Genomic DNA, 19651 nt, shown 5'->3' with positions numbered 1-19651 from the left:
TGCTAAGGAATTGTGGAAAATCGACTCCATTCCCAAGCCCCAGTTTTCCCACTGGTAACATAGTGGGTAAGAGGACAGACTCTAGAGCAAGACTGCTTGGGCCCAGATCCCAGCCCTGCCACATACTGCCATGAGATTCAGGCTTTTTACTCAACCTCTTGGAACTGTCGCCTTATAGGTAAAGCAGGGATAAATATACAATTACCAAGGACTGTTGTTTTGAGGATGAAATGGCTATCTTCATATGTAAACTCCCCATACTTGCTGGCTTCAAGAACATCAAGGGTTAAATGGTCTCTGTACATACAGCCTCTGGACACTCCTGATGTGAGGATGTGGTAGCTACATGGGTCACTGACTGGGCATCTGTTCTAGACAAGCATTATCTGTCTCCTTAACCTTAGCAGTGAGAGTAGAAAAGAAAGGTGAAGGGATGAAGTGACCCACTCCGAGATTCACAGAGGAAGTGGCAGACCTGGTTTAGAACCTACCAGGGCCTGACTGCACATCCTCACCTCCAATTCAAGTGTTTCCTTTGGTAGGTCACATTTACTGGAGGCACCCCCGTTTTCAGAACTTTCTTCTCCTCTATTCTTCACCACAGCAGTCGAGGCTACAGATTGTCCTAATTTGCCTCCTAAAACACTCCTGGGGCCCTGACTCTGGAAATCTCAGGTGTATGCACTGGCCCCCACTATCCACTTGGCCTCTCCCAGAGTCTGGATGTCTGTCTGGTGACTCCACTGGCTGAGCCAGGACCCTGCCTCTGGTTAGAGAGGAAAACTGAAGTTTCTAGGATGTAACAGGCCAACACTGGAGGGGTCATTGTTAATATTAAAAGTAAAACTGGGCTCTTAATTCTTAAGTTGGACCTCACCTTTTTTTTTTATGGGATGTTCTTCAACAGCTTTGGAAGGAAATCCTGGAATAAGAAAAAAAGAAAATCACTAAAGATGTTCATCAATAAGAAACTGCCAGAATGATGCCAGAGATTGAGAATTCCCAGCTGCTGACAGCTCACCTGATAGTAGAGCAAGACTAGGCAACTTATTAGGTTGTACACTTAATTAATTAATTTTCCAGAGCTTCAATCCAATCATTTAGAGAGATTTGTTTTTTCTTTAAAACTATGATCAAGTTGAAAAATATAATGCTTGTTATTCAGACCTAACCCCTGACAGTGTATTTGGTATTTACATGCTTTCAAATGTTGCCAGAATATTGAGCATCCTTCCTTTCTTCTCACCCACATTCCTCTCAGGAGCTTTCTGAGATAACCCAGTGAGCAACCTACACTTGCAGAGGCTGGAACTAATTTGCAACTCACCTGCATTGCTCCATGGAAGATAACAACAAAGATCAAATTGATAAACATGTCAATCAAGGGACAAAGATGTCCACAATTCTGAACACACAGTAAAATCCTTTGTCTCCATTCACAACCTCTTCTCATACTACTACACAAATCTTCAGTCACTGGTTATCTAAGGTGCCTTTAAAATACAATCTGTTAACCTGAAGGCAAAAATGACTGTCTCTTTTGACTCATTCTTTATGGAAAATTTCACACACAATAAAAAGTAGGCAAAATAGGATAATTAACCCTCATATATATCAACCCAGAGCCAATCCTGCCCCTTCACTTTCTTGCCTCCTGTATTTAGAAGCAAATCCCAATTAGTATATAATTTTATCAATATATGTTCTACTAAATATCTCTAAAAGTTAAGAAATATTTTAGGAGTAAGACCTAAAAATTCAAATATGAATGTTTGTTTATATTTAATTTGTACCTTGTACACTGTAATCCAACTTCTCAGCCCGACTGTCTTTGAATTTGATTCAATTTTAATTGGTGTTGTTAGATAAAATACAGAATGCCTAGTTAAACTGGGGGCAGAAATATGCAAAAAAATTATTGTTTATCTGAAATAAAAATTTGGCTTCATTTTTCTGTTCTGTATTTTATTTTCTGTGTGGGCAACCCTAGTGTCCACCTTTCATCCTCTGAGTGCTGAACAGATACATTTTGGATAACTATAAACATGAAACAAAGAATAATATTTAGCTTTCTTGAAAGCTGATGATATTGAACAACAAAGAAGTGTTTAATAAACAGAAAAAAATTTTTAAAAATGGGTCCTTGAAAGACAAGACCCACTATGCATATGGCAAATGAGAGTCCCTCCTGACCAAAGTCCTCCCAAAAAAAGTGTCTGCAAGTACGGAGTCCACCCAGGACTCTGACTGTGAGAAAGGCAATGGCACAGCTCTCCACACTACAAGACAGAAGGACCCGCAGAGGGAGAAACCTGCAGTCTGTTCTTTTTCTAATCCTGCTCTGAAGTGCAGCCATGGCTCCACTGGCACAGTCAGCCGTCCCATCCACACGAGTTCACAGGTGGTCACAGTCCATTTCTATTAGAGGCAAGCTCTCCTTATTAAGGTACTAATAAAAGATGTATTCCTTGCAAGCTCTGTTCTCCTCCTAAGACTTTACTTTTCCATTGCTCCTTAACTGAGAATAAACAACATAAAATATTTAAAGTACTGAACATGCCAAAAAAAAAAAAAAAAAAAAACAAATAGGGCATAGGAGAACTCCCCATTAACTAATGCTGTACAAAGGCACATACCAAAGATATTTGGAGACAAATGCCAAGGGAAACTAGAGCAGGATTTAGGATGCAACAATTTGTTTTGCTCAAAGTCCTAAAAGTCATTTTTTTAATTATTTAAAGAATTATTTTGTAAAACTTCAAATTAAAAGTTAATTGATAACAATCTATTAACATATTTCTCTGTAAATTCAATATATTAGAAAATTGTCTTACAGATTGGTTTTTCATTGACTTATTGGCATGATTTTTGGTTCTTTTCTTTTTCAGTTAGAAATAATATTTATTATCCCCTCCCCCATGTACATATTACTTCTCAGAAACATGAAGATATTATCCATGTCCTCATCAATTACAGTATGTAGAAAATAAACAACTCATATCCTGTCAACAATATATTTTCTATCTTTTTAAAACAATAGCCATTTTATTTTTATGTTAATTCAAGAATAGTTTCAAGTTTAATTTTTGGATTAAATCAATACAGTCTTTGTTTACAATTTTCTGACATAGCCCCTCCCCCCACCCCTAAAAATTTCTATATCCTAAGTGATAAAGTCTTATTGTACATTCAGCAAACTCTATATTGGAAAAGAAAAAGAAAAATTGAGATACGTACTTACTCTCGTGCACAGTAATAAATCTAGCTGAGCTTCTACACATTGCTGTGTGATGATGTTTGCAAAAAATAAATCACCTCATCAAATTACAATGGTATTTTCTTAAAATATATGTATGAAAGCAATACACTTAATCCAATGAAATTTTCTTCTGATTTCTAAATCTGTAATTAAACTATCACCATAAGGACAAGCTTCATCCCAAGACGTTTCTCCTTACCCTCAGCTATTTCTCTCTGAATCCTGAAGTCCTCTCTCAGATCCCATAGACATATATTAAATGCACAGGGGGAAAATGTTTTAGCTTGCTGTCATAATGCCCACATTTTAACTTTAAAATGTAAAATCAGAGTTAAAGCATCACTTAAATTGTACAGTACATTATTAAGCAACAGACTCAGAAGTTCCCTACATTGGTTGTCCTCTTTGCACTTAATAAGTCTGTAACATGACTCAATCAAAGAATGTGCTTGTGATCGGGCTGCTGGTGTAACTTTAGAAATAGCAGTTTTATACTGGGCTATTTTCAAATATGAGAAAGGCTATGAGTGGTATATGAACTGTTAATTTTGTTTCCCATTACCTATAGGAGGAATTTATTCAAATAAAATTTTACAAAACAAAATGAGAATCTCTATGCCTACATGTGGATGCATATATGTATATATTAATCCTAACTAAAGTTTTACAAGCAATACTAGCATAGTTCTGGTTACACATTCCTAATGACTTAATGGTCTTAAAGATACATGTAATAAAGTGGCTTATGTAAAAGGCAAAATTTAAGAATGTGATCTATGAAATTTTCAATATCACTTCAAAAAGCTGTTTCTATCCCTCATAGAAGAAAACTATGCAACTGTTTATCTTAGGAGAAAATATAAAAAGATAATGCTATTACGTAAGAATTCACAAAACTATAACTGTGTATTCTGTAACCGTCATACTACTTCAGGTAAATCACAGTTGTGGTTCGTGTTGTGTTACAGACATCACCATCACCTTTCCTCTTTTATAATGAGAGGTTTTTACTTTTTTAAATTATTTAATGAGTGCCACAGAAATTCAAATCCCAGTAGCAACAAGTTAAACTATATTAAAAAATAAGGAATTCTGTTCGCATACCAGGAAAGTAACAGGCTTAGTGCAGTAAAGTGAGCTCTTAACATTTTACAATTTTATATAATCCAAATATTATAAAGAAGGCATCTCTACCAAAAAAGTCCAATTAATTTCTATTTTTCAGGGAAAAATAAAAACATGAAATTCTAAAACTTTGGCTATTTCTACCACTGCCATGAACAGAGACTGATCTGAAGTATTTAATAAAACCATAAGACATGTGGATCAAAGTCTCTGACTACACAATTTCTAAGCCTGTAGGTCATATAGTAAATGATTTCAAATTATAGATTAAATCTAATTGACAAAGTCCCTGTAGTGTTATTTTAGGAGGGGAAAAAACACATAAACTAAGGACACACACATATGCAAACACATACAAGCACACATGCAACACAGTAAACAGTTTCCTTAATTAGTTCTCCAGAAAGAACCAAAATTCTTTATCATGTCATCAAGCTGCAGCATGTGTACGAGGGGCAGCAATGCAACCTTACAGCACAAGGTAAGAATCTGGATGAACTTCTAAAGAACTAGTACCTTGAACCAAAGATTTACCAAAGATGAACTAAAAAATACACATTTTTTAAAAAATTGGACTTGATTTCCTGCTGCACTTTTACATAAAGTGTCACTTAAATAAAAATAGAGCATTAATTCAATATTCTACCATCTAAACATTTTAGAGCAATGGTTATGTTATCATCAACAAGTAAAATCAACAAGCACCTAATTCGGGTCTTTTGACACCTCTTAAATTTATTGTATGATAAAGTTCTTCATGGTTTAAAATATTGTAAAGAGATATATTTATGTATAACTATTCATATACATACTTTGTGCACATATTATGTATTTGATGTATCTATAAACTCTGAATGTATGTATCAGTAGGATACATACACATATGCAGGAACCCTAAATTGACTGGTGTGAAGTGTGAATTTTTTTTCCCAGAAATGCTCAGAAATAAGAAAAGAATATTATGATGAATAACTGTAATAGCAAACATTTTACCTTTTTTATATAGTACTTGTATTCCAAGAGGTAAATATGCTTTATAGAGATTTCTTAGTATCTCTGTGAGGTTGGGCACTGAGGACACTATCAATTCTCATTTTCCACAACCAAGTACATGCCCAAGTTCATATACTTTAAAAGTGGCAAAGTAAAATACAAACATTAAGCTCTCCCAGCCCCCAAAGTATTTGATAACCAGATCTAACAGTCCTGTGGTGATACCAAGATTTCCAATATTCAACACAATTTCTACCACAAAGGATTAATTTTTTACATCCTCCTGACTTGTGATCGTGCACTATATGTATATCACAGGGAGAATAAAATGGTTTTTGGTTTTGGCAGATGAAAAAGTCTAACATTCAGTGTGATTATAATCCAGTATAACTTCTCCAGTCTAAGTGTGACATAGCTAATTGGTCCACTGGGGAGATGCAGTCAATGTCTAATCATGGCTGAAGAGTTCCTGATCCAAACAGCTACTGTATGTTCACAGAGATAACCTACAATCTTGTATTGTCTTTTTTATCTCCATATAGGGTACACACATATAAATAAGCATTTGAGCACAAAATGTGCAGTTAGCATCAGTTCATGTTCAAATAAACAAAGGCCTTAAGGATGAACTTTGAAGGCCAAGAGCTCCTCAGAGGGCATGTTGTTTAAAGATAGAAGATCTGGAAACTTTAGAAGTAGTTTTGTAAAAATAGAGCCTCGTTTGGATGGTTTTTCATTATTAAGGTCCTTAGTGCATGAATGAGGGTTTCCTGCAAAGCCTCCACAGAGTTGACATTTTCTATTCCAGATTGATCTGCAGATACTAGGACAACTGCGGTAAACAAACTCATCTCTTCATCACTAAGCTGCAGGGCATTTAGCTTCTCACTAAATTCAAACAGAGAGTTTAGCAGATCCCCTGCTCCTACTGAGTGTAAATGATCCACACTATTTCTCTTTTCACTTAAGAAGGTGACAGTATGCTCTTTTGCATCAAATAATGATACAAACTGTATCATTAAAACCTCAAAAGTCCCAGTGTTTAAAAGGTTGACCTGGTCATGCTGAGAGAGATCTCTGAATCCTGGAGTATGCTTTGCAAATTCCAACACTTCTTTCACTGCTGGAGTGAAGTTCTTGGAAAATTCTTCCCAGATTTTATGCCCTGATTTATGTGATCCATAGATGGAGACTTACTCATTGGACAAACCAGAGGCATCCTCCCTCCAGTGTTGCACAGGTAACTATTCTTGTTCTTATTCTGAGAAAATCCATCTATTGGAACTCCATCACATACTCTGAGTATAAGCATTGGAGAAGTTCATACAATGCCCATTTGCAATACAAATGGCATGCCCATTTGGGAAATGTATTATGTTCCTCCCTTTGTACTGTCCATTGAGATGCTGCTGGCTCTCACTACAAGGAGAATGGCTGTTAAGCCCATTGCCATAATGGTCATGGTTTAAATTTTACCGCTCCATGTTCTTGGGAATCCACCCTCCTCTCTGGGGCCACATGCTCTCAGCTGAGTTTTCTTGCTGATTTTGATTATACAAAAATGTATCCTTGTGGGCTCGTCACCATGCCAATTCCCTCTTCCTTTGCAAAATCAGAAGAGGGAAGAGGAGAGCTTTTGATGTTTTCTTGCTCCAACTGGGGGATCGGTTGCAGTTGTTCCTGGGCTGGTAAAGATGTCTGTTCATGATGTTCTACTAATTTGTCATTCTGCAAGTGACCACTGAACTACTGTTCATCATGGTCTTCATAACACATTTTCCATCTCAATTAGCCTCCTCTGTTTTTTTTTTTTTTTTTTTTTACATATACATGATGGAATATTACCCAGCCATAAAGAAGAATGAAATTATGGTATTTGCTGGTAAATGGATGGAACTGAAGGCTGTCATTCTAAGTTTAATAAGGCAGTCTCCAAACACAAAAGGCTGAAAACTCTCTCTGATATGCAGATGTTGACTTACAATGGGCAGGAGTGGGGAGAGTAGGTTCACAGGAGTGGACAGGTAGAATTGGAGGAAAGGAAGGGAGGATGGGATTGGAAAAGACACTAGAATGAATGGGACATCACTTTTCTATGTTAATATATTAATATACAACCAGTGTAACTCCACTTCATGTAGAACCACAGGGATGGCAAGTTGTACTCCATGTATGTGTGATACATCGAAATATATTCTACTGTCATGTAAAAAAAACTTGATTTGGGGGCTTGCACCTGTAGCCTCAGCACTCAGGAGGCTGTGTCAGGAAAATCACATGCACTCAGGAGTTAGGGCAACAGAGGAAGACCCTATCTAACATACACACATACACACAGGAAACAAAAAGAACACTTTTGAAAATAGCAAAAACTGGATCAGCAGCATCCCAACAAAGAAAATAGTACAGCCTCCTGGGATGGACTTCAAAAAGATGCAAGAAAGGATGGGAATTAGGATTCTGGCCCCCTGGCTAACTCTCTCTCTGCCCCTCTCACAGCCTTCCACTCAGCTGTGCAGCACTGAGCTGACCACATCCTGCGACTTTACCAAAAAGAAGCAGGAATAATTTCATCTTTCCTCTCTTTTGACTGTGGAGGGCTGGAAATGCATGCTGGAGATAGATGAACAAAATGTGTAACACCAACATCTTGGAAGACCCTGATAAGCAGCAGAGCTCCAGGTTCCAATGCAAGCAGAGGAACAAGCATTCACCCAGACTACCCTCATTTGGAAAGGCAGCACCCTATTTGGTCATGAGAATCTTGGTCAGAGGACACTTAACACATCTGCAAGAGACTCAAATCCAGTTCTCCAACAAAAGCCAGCTAAGGCCAGAGCAGAGTCTGACTCCTCCCTCCTCCATGCACAATGGCCAAGGCTCAAACTGCAGCTCAGAGAGGAAGAAAAGCAAGCCTAAGAAGAATCAGGAAAGGAAGCAAGGATCATGTTCCAATATAAATAAAAATTCATATGAAAGATCCAGGCATTGCTATCAGTGCTGAGAAGGAGCAAAAAGAAAAATTTTGCAACTGTGTAAACTAACATGTCCTGCAAAGAACAGCAAGAAGAACCAGAGGGGCCGCTCCGGGCTCCAGCATCAGCTGGCCCGGGCGAGCAGCCCGACCCAGAGACACACTTCTGCCTGCTCTGGGCTGAGAGGGGGCTGGAGAAAAGGGGAGAGTGAGGAGATGCGCCCTGGCTTTCTGGGCAGCCCAGCTCCAGCCTGGTATAGCAGTCCTCTCTGCAGTCCTGGACCAAGAAGGACAAGCACAAAGCCATCCAGGGCATGAGGCCTGCCACCTGTGGAAAGAGGGTGTCCCCAACCCACAGCCAGCTTCTTCCCTGTAACATGAAAGTGATAATAACTGACTGCTCCCAGGGCACTGGGCAGGGACTGGGCCAGGAGGCATAGAGCCGAGCTCCACAGTGGGCCCTGCCAGCACAGGTGTCCAGCGGGGTCTGTGTGGAGGGGTGTGTTCCTCAGCTCCTCCAACTGCACTGCAGGAAGCCAGCACCTGCCTCCTGGTGACAGTTCCCAGGCGCTTCAGAGAGGAGGAATGGGGCCGGCACAAGGCGCTTCTCTTAGGACATGGAGTAGCCAGGCCCCTGTTTACCCCAACCCCCATACTCTCCCACCAGGCAGCACTCCTTGCTCAGACAAGGACCTCTGCTGCCCTCAGGACACAGGCTGGTCCTCATCCAGAGTGCCTGAGACCCAGGAGCATGGAGAGGGACTTCCAGTGCTCCGGCTCCTCTGGGAATCTTGGTGTGAAGATGACACAGGCCCAATACCATTCCTTCCCACCCTCTTAGCTGATGACCTCCCCTGTCAGTCTCCCCAGGCCTGGGGGCCAGGGCAGGATGGCCAGGGTGGAGTGCAAAATGCGGGTGAGTCCCTACCCGCAGGTGGATCCCAGGGCAGGCCAAGATTCTCCCACCAGGAGCTGGTCCTAGGCCTTCAGCAGCACCATGAAGACCTCACCCCAGGGCTTGCTGTCCCGTGCCTCCCACTGACATCCATGGCCTGAAGAAGAGCCCAGAGGGAGTGGTCCTGGACAGGGCCTGCCAGCAGAGGCTGAACCGAGCATACTTCTCCAACAAGCTGCCACACTCTGGTGAGCAGAGGTCATCTCATCCCAAGGCCAGACCCAGACCCCATCCTCAACCAGCATTTGAAGCTACTATCTCCCATATTCCCAGTGTTCCATGAGACTCTCAGCCCCACCCCACCTAGGAGGAGCGGCTCGTGTTGACTGAAGTGACCTCCGGTCCTAAATGCCAGGTCAGTGAAGCCACCGACCTCCTGGCCATCACCTTGTTTCCACACACAGTCAACAAACTTGCAAGAGGCCTCTGAGGCCACTGTCCCCAAGCCTCCTTTTGCTTGCTTGAGGCTTTTGCCACCCCCCAGAGCCTGGGCTCCTCAGAGCCCTCCCCAGGCTGGGCTCCCACAGTCTCCACGCCCCTCCCAGAGTCCTCCCAGCTCCCCGAGTTCAGTCCTGCTGGCCCCTGACCACAGGGAGCCTCAGTTCCAGAGCCTCCTACCTGTGCCTTTGCAGAGTTGCTGGGCTCTTAATGGGGTTCTGTATATGAAATAAAAGTGGACGATGCTGTCTGACAGGCATCAATCATCGAAAACTAAACATGGAAAAACCACCTTTAAAAACAAAAAAAAGTGAAATGGTCTTCCAGTGACTTAGAAAGGTATATATTCTAGGATCTGCTGGGTCACAAGAGACTAATTATCTTTTTTATCAGCAAACATCAAAACAACTATAACCTAGAGAATTCAGCTTAGGAGATTTTTTCTTACAATACGTACTCATATATAAAGTCAGCAGCCTTGAACGTGTGTTTCTCCCAACATAAAGACCCCTGACCCGTGCTTACAGCTGGAAGGCATGGTGGGGAAGTTCAGGAGGGCTGCCTGCTTCTTATAGCCAGCCCCCAGAAGACACTACCACCCTCAAGGGATGGGGCCCACTGAGATGCCTACCTTGTGTGGTCAGCACTCAAGGAGCAGGGCTCAGGTCATGTTACACAGGTGTCACGGGTGCTGGAGGGATGCCCACAGGCCTTCTGGTCACCCTGCAGAGCACCCCTACAGGAGCTGGGATGTGATGCTCCCAGAGACAGCAGGAGGTCCCAAGACAAGGGGAGAAGCGTCGGCCACAAAACCTGCTCCAGGTGACTCCAAGCAGGCATAACAGACAGCCATCCTGACCACAGGGGACATGCTATCCACCAGGAGGAATTCTCAACAAGACGTGCTTCTGGGCGGCTCAGTCCTCTGGCCTGCCATCCTGATGTGCCACAGAACAAAGTGTGCTTCACAGGACTGCAGGCAGCAGGAGGCCCTGTAAGGCCAGGGGTGGACACCCTCCAAACAGCCAGAAATGTTAATGTAACTAATGCCTTTGACGTGATTGTTCATTCCTTAAGGCCAGAATAGAAGAGGCAAAACTTGTTATTCTAAAAGCAATTCATGGAAATATGTTAAGCCACACAAGGCACTTGCTCATTTACCTCATCAGAGGAGGTAGTGGGCCAATTTGATCAGCCACTAAAGTGACCCAAACCACACAGAATGCCCAGCACTGAGCTCCTCGGGGAGGGTATGCCAGACCCCTGACACTGAGCACCTGACAGAAGGGTGGGGAATCCCTCAGCCCGGAGCACCGTGCAGCCAGCTTGTGGTTGTAGGAGTCCTGGAAGTGGGAAGGAGGCAACGGAGCCAGTCAGATCGAGCCAGGGACCTGGGACAACAGGAACTTGGTATCAGAAAGCCCAGGTGACAGACTGTCCCAAAGCTGCCATGAGTTGTGCACTCTCCAGGGCACATACACATACATATATACACATTGCACACAGATGCACACAGATGCACACAGCTGCATTACACACAGATGCTTGTACCTATGCTCGACATACTTCTAAATGCACACACACCGACCTGCACTCACAAAGCAGCTCTGGTGCACGACTGGCCTGTCATGGACTCCGCGACATCTAAACCGGTGGAGCAAGCTGCCCTCCTGTGGGCTTCAGTCCCGGGAGCCTCTTGTTTGCAGGAGACCAGTGAGGACAAGTTAGGGGGCTCTGGCCTGTATGGGCACCCACCAGGAGGAGGAGGGTCTGTGGAGTCCATACAGGCAGTGGTGAGGCTCGGAGGCCCAGAGGTTGGTGGTTCATGAGTCACTGAGAGTGTGCCACACTTGAGGGCATGGGGGACACACGGGCTTTCCTCCAAGCCTCTCTCCTGTCTGCAGAGCTTCAGTGGAGTGCTGGAGTCTGTAGCTTCTGTGGAATAAGAAGAGACAGAGGGGATCCTGGGGTTGGTAGAGAGGAAATCAAGAAGGAGGTGGAGCCAGGGGCCTGAACACTGCAGGAATGGGGATACAGCTGTCCCCACTGCCACCCCTTTCTGCAGGGACAAGGCATGGTCAAGGAAGGGAGAGCTGGCCCACTACTGCTTGGCCTCAGTGTGCTGACACTTACTTACACAAAGACCCGGGAGCTTTCTCCACTGCACATGGGCCCGGGACCCCAACCCCAGAGCCCGTTGCCAGCGGAGAAGCTACGGGAGCACTCTAGCTCATCTGACTGCAGTGGTCATTCAAAATGTCTCAACAGGAGCGAGTAGGAATGACCAAGGTCAGGACCTTTCTCGCTCGGATGTAGAGGTCCTGATAACTGCTGTCAGCTAAATGTGCCCTAAGGAGCCCCTCCACACTCCCAAACCCATCAGTCTGTACCCTAAATGGTAAAGGGCTGCACAGAGGGAATGAAGAACCTCGAGGTGGGAAACTGTCCTCCACCTACCACAGTCACAGACGTCCTCACGAGTGGGTGTGGAGGTAGGTCAGAGAGAAGGTCGAGTGACCAGGTGCAGGAGGCTGAGGGCAGAGGGACTGCTGGGCAGAGGGTGCTGGGACGGGGTTTTCCCTGGAGTCCTGGGGAACCAGCTCTGTGGCACTCTGATTTCGGCTCAGTGACTTTGGACTCCTGTCCTCCAGAACTGTAAGATGACACATGTGTGTTGGTCTGAGCCACTAAGTTTGAGGTGATTTGTTTTAGCATCAACAGGAAATATACAGATACTTTATTGCTCTCCTGCACCAAGCATTTTCAAAATCACAAATGATCTTCTTTGATTTGCACCCAACCTTTGTGCCCTTATGTTTCCCATAAAATTTTATCTTTTCAGGTACTAACACCCCGGCCCTTACTGGGAGTTAGCATCTGCATATCAGAGAAGACATTTGGCCTTTGGTTTTGGGGAACTGGCTTATTTCACTTAGCATGATATTCACCAGCTCCAACCATTTACCAGCAAATGCCATGATGTCATTCTGAATGAGTAATATTCCATTGTGCATATATGACATATTTTCTTTATCCATTCATCTGATGAAGGCTACCTAGGTTGGTTCCATTGGGCCTTAATCACAAGAAAGCATTGAACTGCCCTGGGGAAAGAGAATTCCTGAGGAGAACCATAGCACCCTGAAAGGACACTTTAGCGGACCTAACAAGTAGCCTGAACTGAGTTCCCAACTCTGCTAGTTTCTACCTATGTATGTGGAAATCCTCATTTTTTTTTCATCTTTAAATATTATGGTTTTCCTTTTCAATTCTATTTTAACTTTCCTGACCTGTTTGGGATAATAGAAAGTGACAACGTGTGTGAACCTGAAAGTTTTCATAAAAAAACAGAAATTTACTTATGTGATCATTATTTTGTTATCCTGTCAACAAAAAGGCTACCTGACTAAGAAGCCAGACAGGCTGGGGAGTCCAAGGGCTTGGAGTGTGGGTGATGTGGTCCACAGAGCATAGTACAAGTTGGGGAGTCAACTGGAAATTGGGGACAAAAGCTCGGCTCTGCAAATCTAGGGATTTTAGTCAAAGCTCCCTAAGAGGCTTGTTGGGGGAGTTAAATAAGATATTTCAAGAAAAGTGCTGAGTGTTTAATAAATATTAGCCATTATCATTCTTAGCATTTTTTAAACATTATTTGGACCCTTACTGAAAGAATCAGGAGGGACCAGGAAAGTGTGAAGAGACAGCATCTAAGACAAAATGTGTCAATGTTGCCCAGAACTTACTGTCCCCCCCACCCACACTCCAAGGTTCCTGGGCAATTCAAAAAATGAAATCTGAGAAAGAAAGAGATTATTTCAAATAATTTTTCTATGGAGTATTGATATGAGCAGGCACAGGAAGATTTACTTAAGGAATCTTGTTGATGATGTTTGCAATTTATTTTCAGCTAAGATAAGGGAGCTAGCTAAGCAGCAAAAGGACCCCAAGCATCAAGTGTTTGAATAATGTCCCTGGCAGTGTGGGAGGACACGTAAGACACAGTGGCTTTGTATCCTGAGCTCTTCAATTGAGCTGAATAATGCATTGCCTGCATAATGTACATGTGGAGCAAAAAGAGTGCTGGGCTGGGGGTTTGTACCCCTCAAATCCAGGCATTTGAAGTGCAGGTGAACACAAGCCTTTTAGGGAATTGTTGGTGTGACCCAGAAGCAAAGTCACTGTCTCGGCAGTTGTGAGAGTTGGAGACAAGGAGGCTCAGATGTAGACTGCAAGATTTACTCAGTCCTAAACTTGTTAGCATAAGAAATACAGAAAAAAAATACACAGTTCCAACATTTTTGATTAGCATCTCCCCAGACATAAAGGAAAACAGAAAAATTAAAAAATTTGTCTCATCAGTTAACTGAGTTAAAGGAACTGAGTTAGAACATTCTCTTTTCCTCTCTCTCTTACTATTGTATAAGGGATTAGCAAACTATGGCTCATGAGCCAAATCCTGTCGCCACCTATTTTCATAAATGAAGTGTTTTGGGGGAAACATACCTGTGCTCATTCATTTAGATCTAATCCATAGACCCTTCCTGCCTCAATGGCAGCATTAACTAGCTGTGCAAGGACCCTGCAGCCCACAAAAACCTTAAATACTTTCTTCCTTCACAAAGAAAAAGACGTGCAAACTTGACCATGTCAGCATCATGTCAGATACTTTATTTAGTGTTTGATTTGAAGATCTATAGATGGTGAGAGAGGTGTGTTGAAGTCCATTATTGTGTTATGATCTATTTGACATTTCATACTGCTTAAGAGAACTATACATCAACAAGACATAACAATCATAAATATTTAGGCCCCAAACCATGGAGCATCTACATACATAAAATGAACCCTTCAAGATGAGCTGTGGAAGATGCTATCAGCTTGACTTCCTGAGTGTTGTCTTTGGGATCTGTACAATGAGTTGCTTCAAGTGAAGCTCCCAGGGGTGGGAATTTGATCTGCTACTTTCTTAGGTATTTTTTTATGGTGGGGGGGTTCAGGCATTAAAGAGTCAATGATATTTCAGGACTGTATTCCAGTACCCTGTACAGGGAACCGCCTGTGGTAGGAGAAAGTTGATCCTTCACTGGTGCTGTTTATCAGGGATACTGAGGGTTGGTTGTGTGTTTGTTTTTGGCTTCTCATGTGGGGTGGTTTAGAGCACTGAACTCAGTCACTCCTCCTCATTAAGTTTCTTCCTGCTACTGGTTCTGTGCACTGTTGGCTGCAGGTTCAATGGAGGGGGAAAAGGGTCACAGGCTTTCTCTGACCTCTGGGTTCTATATTATTTCCAGGCAAAGCTGTTTCTGAGCACTGAGCTCTGTCTCTTTGCCCCACCTGGTTTCTCCCTGCTGCTGGTCCTGGTTGCTGATGATTCAGTGGAATCAGGGAGAGGGGCATGGGATTTCTCTGGACTCTCTGATCTATATTGCCCCCAGGCAAGATTTTTCTCCATTTTCTCCATGTCAGAAAATCTCTATACTAGAGATTCTCCTTTTTTGCTCTCACTTTAGATCTTGCAGACGGCACCTGTCAGATTCACGTGTGATTTCAGCTTGGTTTCATGGAGGTATTTAAGTCTATGTTCCCTGTGTATGGCTGAAAGACTGATTTTCATGTACCAGTTTATTGGGCTGAGTAGCATCTGGGCTTACCCAGGGTGGGCTCCTTCTCTAATCCTGGGGTTCCCCACACCAACATATATCAGCACTTATAGATCTTTTCAGACTTTGTATTTTTTCCCTACCCCCAGAGCCCATCTGGAGCTCAGCTTCAATTCTGTTCCTTAGCCTTGTCTGATGTAACCCAACTCTTCCAGTGTTCTGTGTCAGTGGAGTGTTTTTTCCCTCTCACTCACCTCCTGGAGAAGGAGATTCCTCACTGTTTGAGTCTCAACTCATGGAGATGTGAAAACCACAAATTTCCACTAATCCACCATCTTTCTTCTCCATGGTATCTTTCTAATCTGCTCTTTTTAAATAAGTGATTTCTTCAAAGTATTCATGAAAATAGTGTTAGACCATGACACAAGACAAGACCACTGACTCCAATTAAAAATAAATTAAAGCAAACTTATTATGACTGGCCGGGCTGCCTCTCCCACCCAAAACTGCTGGAACAAGACAGCCACTGCAGCTTTCCTGCAGCCCAGCTTTATAGCTCAGAAAGTTACACAAAGGGGGGTTAGAGATAACAAAACTCTGAGGAGCATAACACTAATGGTAGTTTACATTTTTGCTGGCCCCAACATCAGAATTTATGAAGGTCATTAGAGCCTCAGAGAGGGTCGTTGCCTGGTCAGGGAAGGCCAAGATTTATGAGGCATCACTAAAGTTTCAGAAAGGGCTGCTATCTGGTCAGAGAGCCAGGCATGGGTGAGTTCAAGGCATGGGCAGGCATTCAAAGCAGGTTCAGAATTGCAGTAATTTATAGTAAAGCTGAAATTATCTTTTAATGGCTTTGTGGCGAGATGGCTCCCAATTTTAAGAAAAGATCAGGTTGGGTCTATCAATAGGAATCTATCCTAAGGGTCTCATATATCAGGAAACAATTTGTTATGGCATTAAAGGAAAGCAATTTGGGTTGAGAAACAGAATATTCATGGGTTACTTAGGGTTTACATTTATATATATATCTTGTACACATAAATTTATAATACAGTATTTATATTTGAATATTAAAAGTAGCACACACACAATCTTATTGTGCCATTTACTACAATTTCATTGTTTGTGCTCCTTAAGAGGCTCAGAAATTCAAAGAAATCAATTTTTCCTCTCACCTGGGAGCATTGATTCAAAGAGGATAAATGGGATAAAACCCCAACCAATCCTGGGGTTTTATCTTCTTTAGAGATGATGTTGTTCATCCTCAATTAAGAAGAACAAAACTTTAAGGAACTCTGAGATTAAAGGAGTTGAAAAATAATAGGATAACATGCTGAATAACTTTAGAGCTTATCCCAGATTCTATAAATGTGGATTGATTTCTATTGTAGAATTGTCAGGTTACAGCAAAAATGCCCCCCAAATATTCTAGTCAATCAAGAATGATTGCTGTGTTGACATGAAACACGTCAATTAGCAGAAGAAAGAAGTTAGTGTAATACATAATTAGGGCCCTCAGGAAGTCTCTGAATGATAAGAAAAAATGAGCTTCAATGGAAAAAAAGAAAGGTTGAAGCAGCAAACTTCTAAGGTTCCAACAAACTGAAGAGTTAAAGGTGTATGGAACAGGATATGGTCAGCTCCAGAACCGACTTGAAAAGGATCCCTCTCAAAGGCAAGAATAGGACAATTTGAACAGTGGGAAAGAAAAGAGCTACAATAAACTGAAACTCATTCAATCTTTTTGGACCCATGAATATTAAATGATTCTGCAAAAGAAGAAGTGGTCACTTGGGAGGATTGCTTTGAAAACTACTTCGCACAGTGGGAATCAGACATTGATCCTCAGGGAAGAAAAATGTTAATGAAGGGAAGTTTCTTCTTAGAGAAGTATCCCAGCTACTTATAATAAAGAATGATAGAATCAGAATATCAATACTTTATATCTCCTGATGAATAAATGAATCCAAGCAATGATCATCAATAACTGCCCAAATCATATGATGACAGATTTTGCACAACTCCTGTTAGAATTACACCACCTGTAAACTGTTCTTCATATGTGTACATGCACATACCCACATGTACACAAACAAAAATCAGAGACTGAGCTCTTAAATGTAACTACTGATGATAGGAAGATAGTGAGACATAGAGAATGATCCGTGAGAACATAGGGAGACACTCAGCAACACCCCAGTGTAAGAAGTTCTTAAGGATAAATGACTCATTGCTTTCACTGCAAGAAAAAAATAAACAGAGAACTTTCAGAATAAAGAAACTTAAGAGACAGGTGAATTCAATTGCAAAGCATAGGCCTTCTCATCCATATGAACCAAATAACCAAACCCTAAAAGAGTATTTTGTTAGGAAAACTGGAGAAATATAAACACTGGTTGTCTGTGTGATAATATTAAGAAGCCACGGTTATTAGCAACTCAGAGTCTGAAGCAGGAGGATAACAAGTTGGAGGCCAAACTGGGTAATTTAATGATATCCTGTTTTGAAACAAAAATTTAGGAGAGGGCTGCAGATGTAGCTCAGGGTTAAAATGCATGCCTAGCAGTACTGCAGCCTTCAGTTCTATTGCTGACACTGGAAAAATCAAAAAGAATTCAGTGTTATTTGCATGATGACCATGATGATAGTTTTGTCCTACTTTTCTATTTATGAGTAAAATAATATGATGCCTTGCACTTATTTCTAAATAATATGGAAACCCAGGGCATTAGTAAATGTAAGTAAAAACAAAATGAACTTACCCACATGTTGTCAATTACTGAGAACAGATGATGCATATACATGGATGTGCATATGTCTGCAATAGAGAAGAGAGATGGATGGATGGAGTGACAGATACATGGATATATAGGTTAATAAAAGTTAAACTACCTCCTTGGACATGTTATCATAGTAGAGCAAACCTAAATAAAGAAGAACACAACCTTTGGGACATGCTTCAAAGACACAAGTGAAATAAAAATATCACCTGAGAGTACCTAAAGCAGGAGTGGGTCACTTAAGTGAGCCAAAGGGGATATGACAAAATGAGAAGCATTTGCTGAAGTGCAGTGAACTGAGGAAAGTGTTCTCTTTACTTCCCTAGACTCGCATTTGATTTTCACACTATGGACATAATGATGATTATCTGGCAGATTCAGAGGTTTTGTAAAGGGCAGCCACAACAAACCTACAACTAACATCCTACTCAATGGTGCTGCTGGTTGCTTGAGTCTCAATGTTACTGAAACTCAAAGAACTGTAAGCTAATAGAAAAGTCCATTTGACTGTACATCAAACGAAAAAAAAATGAGGATGGTAATCCTCAAATATTAATTTTATAAAAGACCAAGAAAAGGAGAAACGTATTCCAAAGAAAGAAACCTGAAGAGACATGACATAAACAATACACAGATCCCACACTGGAAAGGAAAAATGATATAATATCCTTTTGATTAATAGATAGAAAAAATATCCCTGGATTTTCTTTTCTAACCCTTCTCAAAACCTGGAAAAAAAACCTGAGTAGTGATCTTCAGTTCTTGTCCTTTGATCTTTTTCTACATCAAATAATTAATAGATTCAATGAAGTATCCATGGAGTAACAGCTAAATAAAGGCAACTTACTTATGGAGAAAAGGCAGGACAAAATTCTCTTTCCATCTAAGGCTTTGAATACAGTCTGCAAATTCATTTATCAACCCTCCTTTAACAGCATTTGTTGTTATACAAATATTAAAAATTCTGGTGGCTCTTAGGAGTTAGTTTTCTAAATAATTGTTCGATATTACTTTTCTAGTCCCATAGGGAAGTTGCTCATTTTACACATTGTATGATGTACAGCTTTATAGGCATTTTCTCAAACTGTCTCACTATGGGGCATCATTTTTGTCTAGTTGGAAAACCTTCCAAAATTTCTTGGTACACTGTTACAAGCCATATCAAATCCCAATACTAACTGGCTCAATTCCCAAAATGAATTTCACACTCATAGATGGACCTGGACTCCATCTTCACTTCTCCATGGTGATCTTGGGCCTGCCTTTTTCCTCTTAGCAATTTTGTCTTCAGGCTGTCTTCTTCTGTAGTGGCAAATTCTGAAGGCAGCAATCAAAGGTTTAAAAAAAATTACGATTAAACCAAAATATTAAGCAGAAGTGCCCAACCTCAGTGACTGTACATCTTACCACATCTGTTATCCTTGGACCAACCACAGCCAAGCACCAGAATGCTACACACTATAGAAGGGGAAGAGTAGAGGATAGAGAGGGCACCCTAATGTCTCCAGTAGTCATTCTCTTTTA

General features: G+C 41.6%; 1 protein-coding gene and 1 pseudogene across 1 annotated transcript in view; both read right to left on the bottom strand.

Moving 5' to 3' along the window:
- The window catches only part of LOC144371340 (uncharacterized), an 813068-nt gene that overhangs the window by 225353 nt on the left and 568064 nt on the right, over positions 1-19651 (bottom strand).
- On the bottom strand, positions 5970-7184 carry LOC144371339 (nuclear receptor subfamily 1 group D member 2 pseudogene; annotated as a pseudogene).

The sequence above is a fragment of the Ictidomys tridecemlineatus genome, chromosome 16 (assembly GCF_052094955.1).
Source record: "Ictidomys tridecemlineatus isolate mIctTri1 chromosome 16, mIctTri1.hap1, whole genome shotgun sequence".
Lineage (NCBI taxonomy): Eukaryota > Metazoa > Chordata > Mammalia > Rodentia > Sciuridae > Ictidomys > Ictidomys tridecemlineatus.
This window is presented reverse-complemented; position numbering and strand designations above follow the sequence as displayed.